Source organism: Nomascus leucogenys, chromosome 10, assembly GCF_006542625.1.
Source record: "Nomascus leucogenys isolate Asia chromosome 10, Asia_NLE_v1, whole genome shotgun sequence".
Taxonomy (NCBI): Eukaryota; Metazoa; Chordata; class Mammalia; order Primates; family Hylobatidae; genus Nomascus; species Nomascus leucogenys.
In genome coordinates, this window is record NC_044390.1 from 4,745,588 (window position 1) to 4,751,212 (window position 5,625).

General features: G+C 49.1%; 1 pseudogene; it reads right to left on the reverse strand.

The window, feature by feature from the left end:
- Positions 1-63: 63 nt before the first annotated feature.
- On the reverse strand, positions 64-460 carry LOC115837050 (annotated as a pseudogene).
- Positions 461-5,625: the final 5,165 nt, after the last annotated feature.

Genomic DNA, 5,625 nt, shown 5'->3' on the forward strand with positions numbered 1-5,625 from the left:
AAATACGTTTCTTTCTTTTTTTTTAAAGTTCAGCTTTTTATTGAACACGTTATAAAAAGAGGTTTAGTCAAAAAGACCGACGTGCATGTCATCATCAGCCTCCTCGGATTCTTCTTTCTTTGCTTCCACTTTCTCCTCCTCAGCTGGAGCAGCTCCACCAGCCTCTACGCTGCAGATGAGGTTCCCAATGTTGACGCTGGCCAGGCCTTTGCAAACGAGCCAGGTCAAAAAGGTTCAACATTTGCACCAGCTGCTTTAATGAGGGCATTGATCTTATCCTCCGTGACGGTCACCTCATCGTCGTGCAGAATGAGGGCCTAGTAGATGCAGGCGAGCTCGGAGACGGAGGCCATGGCGCGGGCGAGTGTGGGGCTGGCACTGCCGGACGCGGTGCTAGTCGCGGGATGAAGTGAGGGCCTCACCCCAACGCGGCCTTAGCTTCCTCGGAAGGACCGAGCACCTTGGCAGCAGCTGAGGAAAGGGAAGAATACATTTCAATGAGCTTGATGTCAGAATTTTCTTTTTCTTTTTTGTTATTAGAGTCTCACTCTGTTGCCCAGGCTGGAGGGCAGTGAGTGGCGCGATCTCTGCTCACTGCATCCTCCACCTGCCGGGCCCAAGTGATTCTCCTGCCTCAGCCTCCCGAGGACCTGGGATTACAGGCGTCTGCCACCATGCCTAGCTAACTTTTTCGTATTTTTAGTAGAGACAGGGTTTCACCATGTTGGCCAGAGTGGTTTCGAACTCCTGACCTCAAGTGATCTGCCGGCCTGGGCCTCCCAAAGTGCTAGGATTATAGGCATGAGCCACAGTGCCTGGACAAGAAATTTTTTTTTTTTTGAGACATTGTCTCGCTCTGTCGCCCAGGCTGGAGTGCAGTGGCATGATCTCAGCTCACTGCAACCACCACCTTCCAGGTTCAAGCGATTCTCCCGCCTCAGCCTCCCAAGTAGCCGGGATTATAGTGTAATGCCCAACCTGGTTTTTACTAACCCTGTTTTTAGACTCTCCCTTTCCTTTAATCACCCAGCCTTGTTTCCACCTGAATTGACTCTCCCTTGGCTAACAGAGCCAGACAGACTCCATCTTGGCTCTTTCACTGGCAGCCCCTTCCTCAAGGACTTAACTGGTGCAAGCTGACTCCCAGCACATGCAAGAATGCAATTAACTGATAAGATACTGTGGCAAGCTAAGTCCGCAGTCCCCAAGAATTCCTCGGATTGATAACGCCCAAAGCCCTGCGTCTATCACCTTGTAATAGTCTTAAAGCCCCTGCACCTGGAACTGTTTACTTTCCTGTAACCATTTATCCTTTTAACTTTTTTGACTATTTAACTTCTGTAAAATTGTTTTAACTAGACGCACCCCCTTCCTAAACCAAGTTATAAAAGTTAAGCCCCTTCCTCGGGGCTGAGAGAATTTTAAGCGTTAGCCGTCTCTCGGTCGCTGGCTAATAAAGGACTCTTAATTCGTCTCAAAATGTGGCGTTTTTCTAACTCGCTCAGGTACAACAAATAGACACCTGCCACCACGCCTGGCTAATTTTTGTATCTTTAGTAGAGATGGGGTTTATGCCGTGTTGGCCAGGCTGGTCTCAAACTCCTGACCTTAGGTGATCCGCCCACCTCGGCCTCCCAAAGTGCTGGGATTACAGGCGTGAGCCACTGCGCCCAGCCAAGAAATTTTTTTTGCTGCTGTTTTTACTGACAGAGAGCAGTGATAGCTCAGTCAGTCATTAAAAGGAGAATTCCTCCTCTAATCAATGTGGAAGCCCTAAGGGGAAGGGGTGGGGCATAGTCTCATTTTCTCCATCTGTTGAGGATTTACTGGAACAGAACTGGTTTTTAGTTTACAGAGTCCCCTTTTACTGAGCATTCCTAAAGACCTTTGAGAAGAACTTAGTTTAACAAATATTTGTTAAAATCTACTAACTTCCAGAGCCTAATTCATTGGTGAGAAATAGAGATTGAATTCCTTAATACCTGGGCCGTGCACACATTGGCTCTCGCCTGTAATCCCAGCACTTTGGGAGGCCGAGGTACGAGGATCACCTGAGGTTAGGAGTTCAAGACCAACCTGGCCAACATGGTGAAACCCCCGTCTCTACTAAAAATACAAAAATTAGCCGGGCATGGTGGCGGGTGTCTGTAATCCCAGCTACTCAGGAGGCTGAGGCAGGAGAATCGCTGGAACCTGGGAGGCAGAGGCTGCAGGGAGCTGAGATTGTGCCACTGCACTCCAGCCTGGGCAACAGAGTAAGACTCTGTGTCAAAAATAATAATAATAATAATAATAATAATAAATAAAAAGTTCTCTACTACCGGGAGTCTGTATTTAAGTGGACAGAACTGGAGGCAGCTGAGGACTAGGGCAGGTGGGTGAAAGGGCGAGGCCTCCAGTTGGGAAGCAATGAAAAGCATCCTAAAGGGATGCTGGGAAGAGAAATTGTTTTCTCTTTCAACTTGGGTCCTATAGTTGGTGGTCTGCAAATTAACTGAAAATAGAGAGATCTACAGGTGAAAAGGTTTATTTACAGATGCTTGAAGGAGTTCCCAGTTATGCAAACCTCAAGGCACAACCTGGAGAAAAGGTTTACATATATCAACTTAACAAACAAGGGCGTTTTTTGGACTTCTATGGGAAAATGAAGGAGGTTCTATTGGGGTTCTAATGCTAATGGCAGGCTGCTGTGTCTTCTTTGCAGCTGAATTCTCCCTCCCCCACCCCCTGCCCCCCAGACAGGGACTCTTGCTCTGTCGCCCAGGCAGGAGTGCAGTGGTGCTATCTGAGCTCACCCTAGCTGTGACTTCCGGGCCTCAATCTGTCCCACCCTAGTCTAGGCCCGGCTAATTTTTGCTCTTGTGTTTTGAAGAAACAAGGTCTCTCTTTTTTTTTTTTTGACAGGGAGCCTCGCTCCGTCGCCCAGGCTGGAGAGCAGTGGTGCGATCTTGGCTCGCTGCAAGCTCCGCCTCCCAGGTTCACGCCATTCTCCTGCCTCAGCCTCCCGAGTAGCTGGGACTACGGGCGCCCGCCACCAAGCCTGGCTAATATTTTTACTTTTAGTAGAGACGGGGTTTCACCGTGTTATCCAGGATGGTCTCAATCTCCTGACCTCGTGATCCGCCTGCCTTGGCATCCCAAAGTGTTGGGATTACAGGCGTGAGCCACCATGCCCGGCGGAGACAAGGTCTCTTAAAAAGGTTGCCCAAAAAGCTGGGTTGAGAGTGCGAAAAAAGAAAAAAAAAAAAAGGTTGCCCAGAAGTAGCCGGGTGCGGTGGCTCACGCCTGTAATCCTGGGTTCAAGCGATCCTCTTGCCTCAGCCTCCCGAGTAGCTGGGATTACAGGCATGTGCCACCACGCCCGGCTAATTTTGTATTTTTAGTAGAAACGGGGTTTACTCCATGTTGGTCAGGCTGGTCTCGAACTCCCCACCTCAGGTGATCCACCCGCCTCAGCCTCCCAAAGTGCTGGGATTATAGGCATGAGCCACTGCGCCTGGCCTAAGCCTTTATTTATTTTTAAGAGGGAGTCTTGCTCTGTTGCCCAGGCTGGAGTGAGTGCTATGGCACGATCTCGGCTCACTGCAACCTCTGCGTCCTAGTTTCAAGCGATTCTCCTGCCTCAGCATCCCTAGTAGCTGGGAGGGCAGGCATCAGCCACCACACCCAGCTAATTTTTGTATTTTTAGTAGAGATGGGGTTTCACCACATTGGCCAGGCTGGTCTTGAACTCCTGATCTCAGGTGACCTGCCCACCTTGGCATCCCAGAGGGCTGGGATTAGAAGTGTGAACCACCGCGCCTGCCCAAGACTTGATTTTTTAAACAATCTTGACTAATTGGGAGTATTTAGGTTGGAGAGCAACCACGAAGTCTCTTATCGCTGAGCCGTTTCACTGATGGGAACGCTGAAACCCAGAGGGGACATAATCTCTGGAGTCTGCAGGCCCAGCTCTCACCCTGGCTAACTGGACTGGGAAGCACATTTCGCAAGAATGTGGAGATGGGAGGAGACCAATGTGCAAACTGTCAGCTCAGCAGACTGTGGAGTTTGTGTTCTTGGTTGTGGTGGGGGTCTCAGAAATCTTACTCCAAATTTTGCCGTCCTTCCCCACTGGTTGTCCTTTTCATAGACATGTCACCAATGATGGCAGGGAATGAGTTTCTCTAAACTATTTCCTACGAACAACAAAAAGATGATGAAGGTGATGATGAGGATAAAGAGGATGATGACAGACACCAGGGCATCATGAACCCTTACTGAGGGCTTCCTAAAGTCCAGGCTCTGAGCTCTGTGATCTGTGCAGCTTGTTTCATTTCATCTGCATAGTCTCAAAGTTATTAGAGCACAATTAATTATTATTTTACAGACTAGAAAGGGAGCAACGCATTTTCATCTAACTTGTACCAGATCATGAAGTCAAAAAGGGTGAAGTCCAATTTGAACCAGGCAGTCTAAGTCCGGACACATGGCATTTGGCCAGTCCTCTCCCTGCATCCAACCTGCCCTCTCAAATCCTTGTCACTCAGGCCGATACCCCTGCTCACTGTGCCCTTCCCTTTGGGGGTTCCTTGTAGACCACAGCTAGACCAGTGGGTGCCACAGTCACTGTGTCAAGTATAGAAAGGGCAGCTGAGATCACATCAAAGATTCCAGAAAGAATTGGCACAGGATCATTCGGGATGCATCTCTCCCTTGCCCCTGTTCCTGGCTTTCCTTACAGCTCTCGACTTCCTCAACGGAGCCATACATTCGGAGTTTGGCTTCCATTCCTATTGAGGAAGCTGGAAACCGTTTCAAAAATGCTCCTCAGATGTGCCTATGGTTAAGACCTCTGAGCTCTGCTTCAAACTTTTTGAAGCTGGGCGCGGTGGCTCACGCCTGTAATCCCAGCACTTTGGGAGGCTGAGGCTAGGCGAATCACAAGGTCAGGAGTTCGAGACCAGCCTGGCCAACATGGTGAAACCCGTTTCTACTAAAAATGGAAAACATTGGCCAAGTGTAGTGGCAGGCGTCTGTAATCTCAGCTACTCGGCAGGCTGAGGCAGGAGAATAGCTTGAGCCTGGGATGCGGAGGTTGCAGTGAGCCGAGATCACTGCACTGCGCTCCAGCCTGGGCAACAGAATGAAACTCCATCTCAAAAACAAAAACAAAAACAAGACACAACTTTTTGAGAGTTGAAAGACCACGAAGTATAGTACCTGGGACTTAGAGTCTGGCCATGAATTTGGAATACCACCCCTTCTACTTCTCTGTATGGCAGGGGGTGAGATGTTCATCCTCTGAGACCCAGCACTCTCATCGGAGTTGATTTCTAGTTGATCCAATGCAAACGATCAATGGTTAAAGCGATCGTGGGTGCCCGCTGCATGATCTCTATGTGATGGATGCATAAAGTAAAGGCAAAGTGAATTTTAGATACATTCGTTAATATTTTTGTTTGTTTGTTTGTTTTTTGAAACTGAGTTTCGCTCTTGTTGCCCAGGCTGGAGTGCAATGGCGCGATCTCGGCTCACCGCAACCTCTGCCTCCCAGGTTCAAGCAATTCTCCTGCCTCAGCCTCCCAAGTAGCTGGGATTACAGGCAGGCGCCACCACGCCCGGCTAATTTTTTTTTTCTGGATT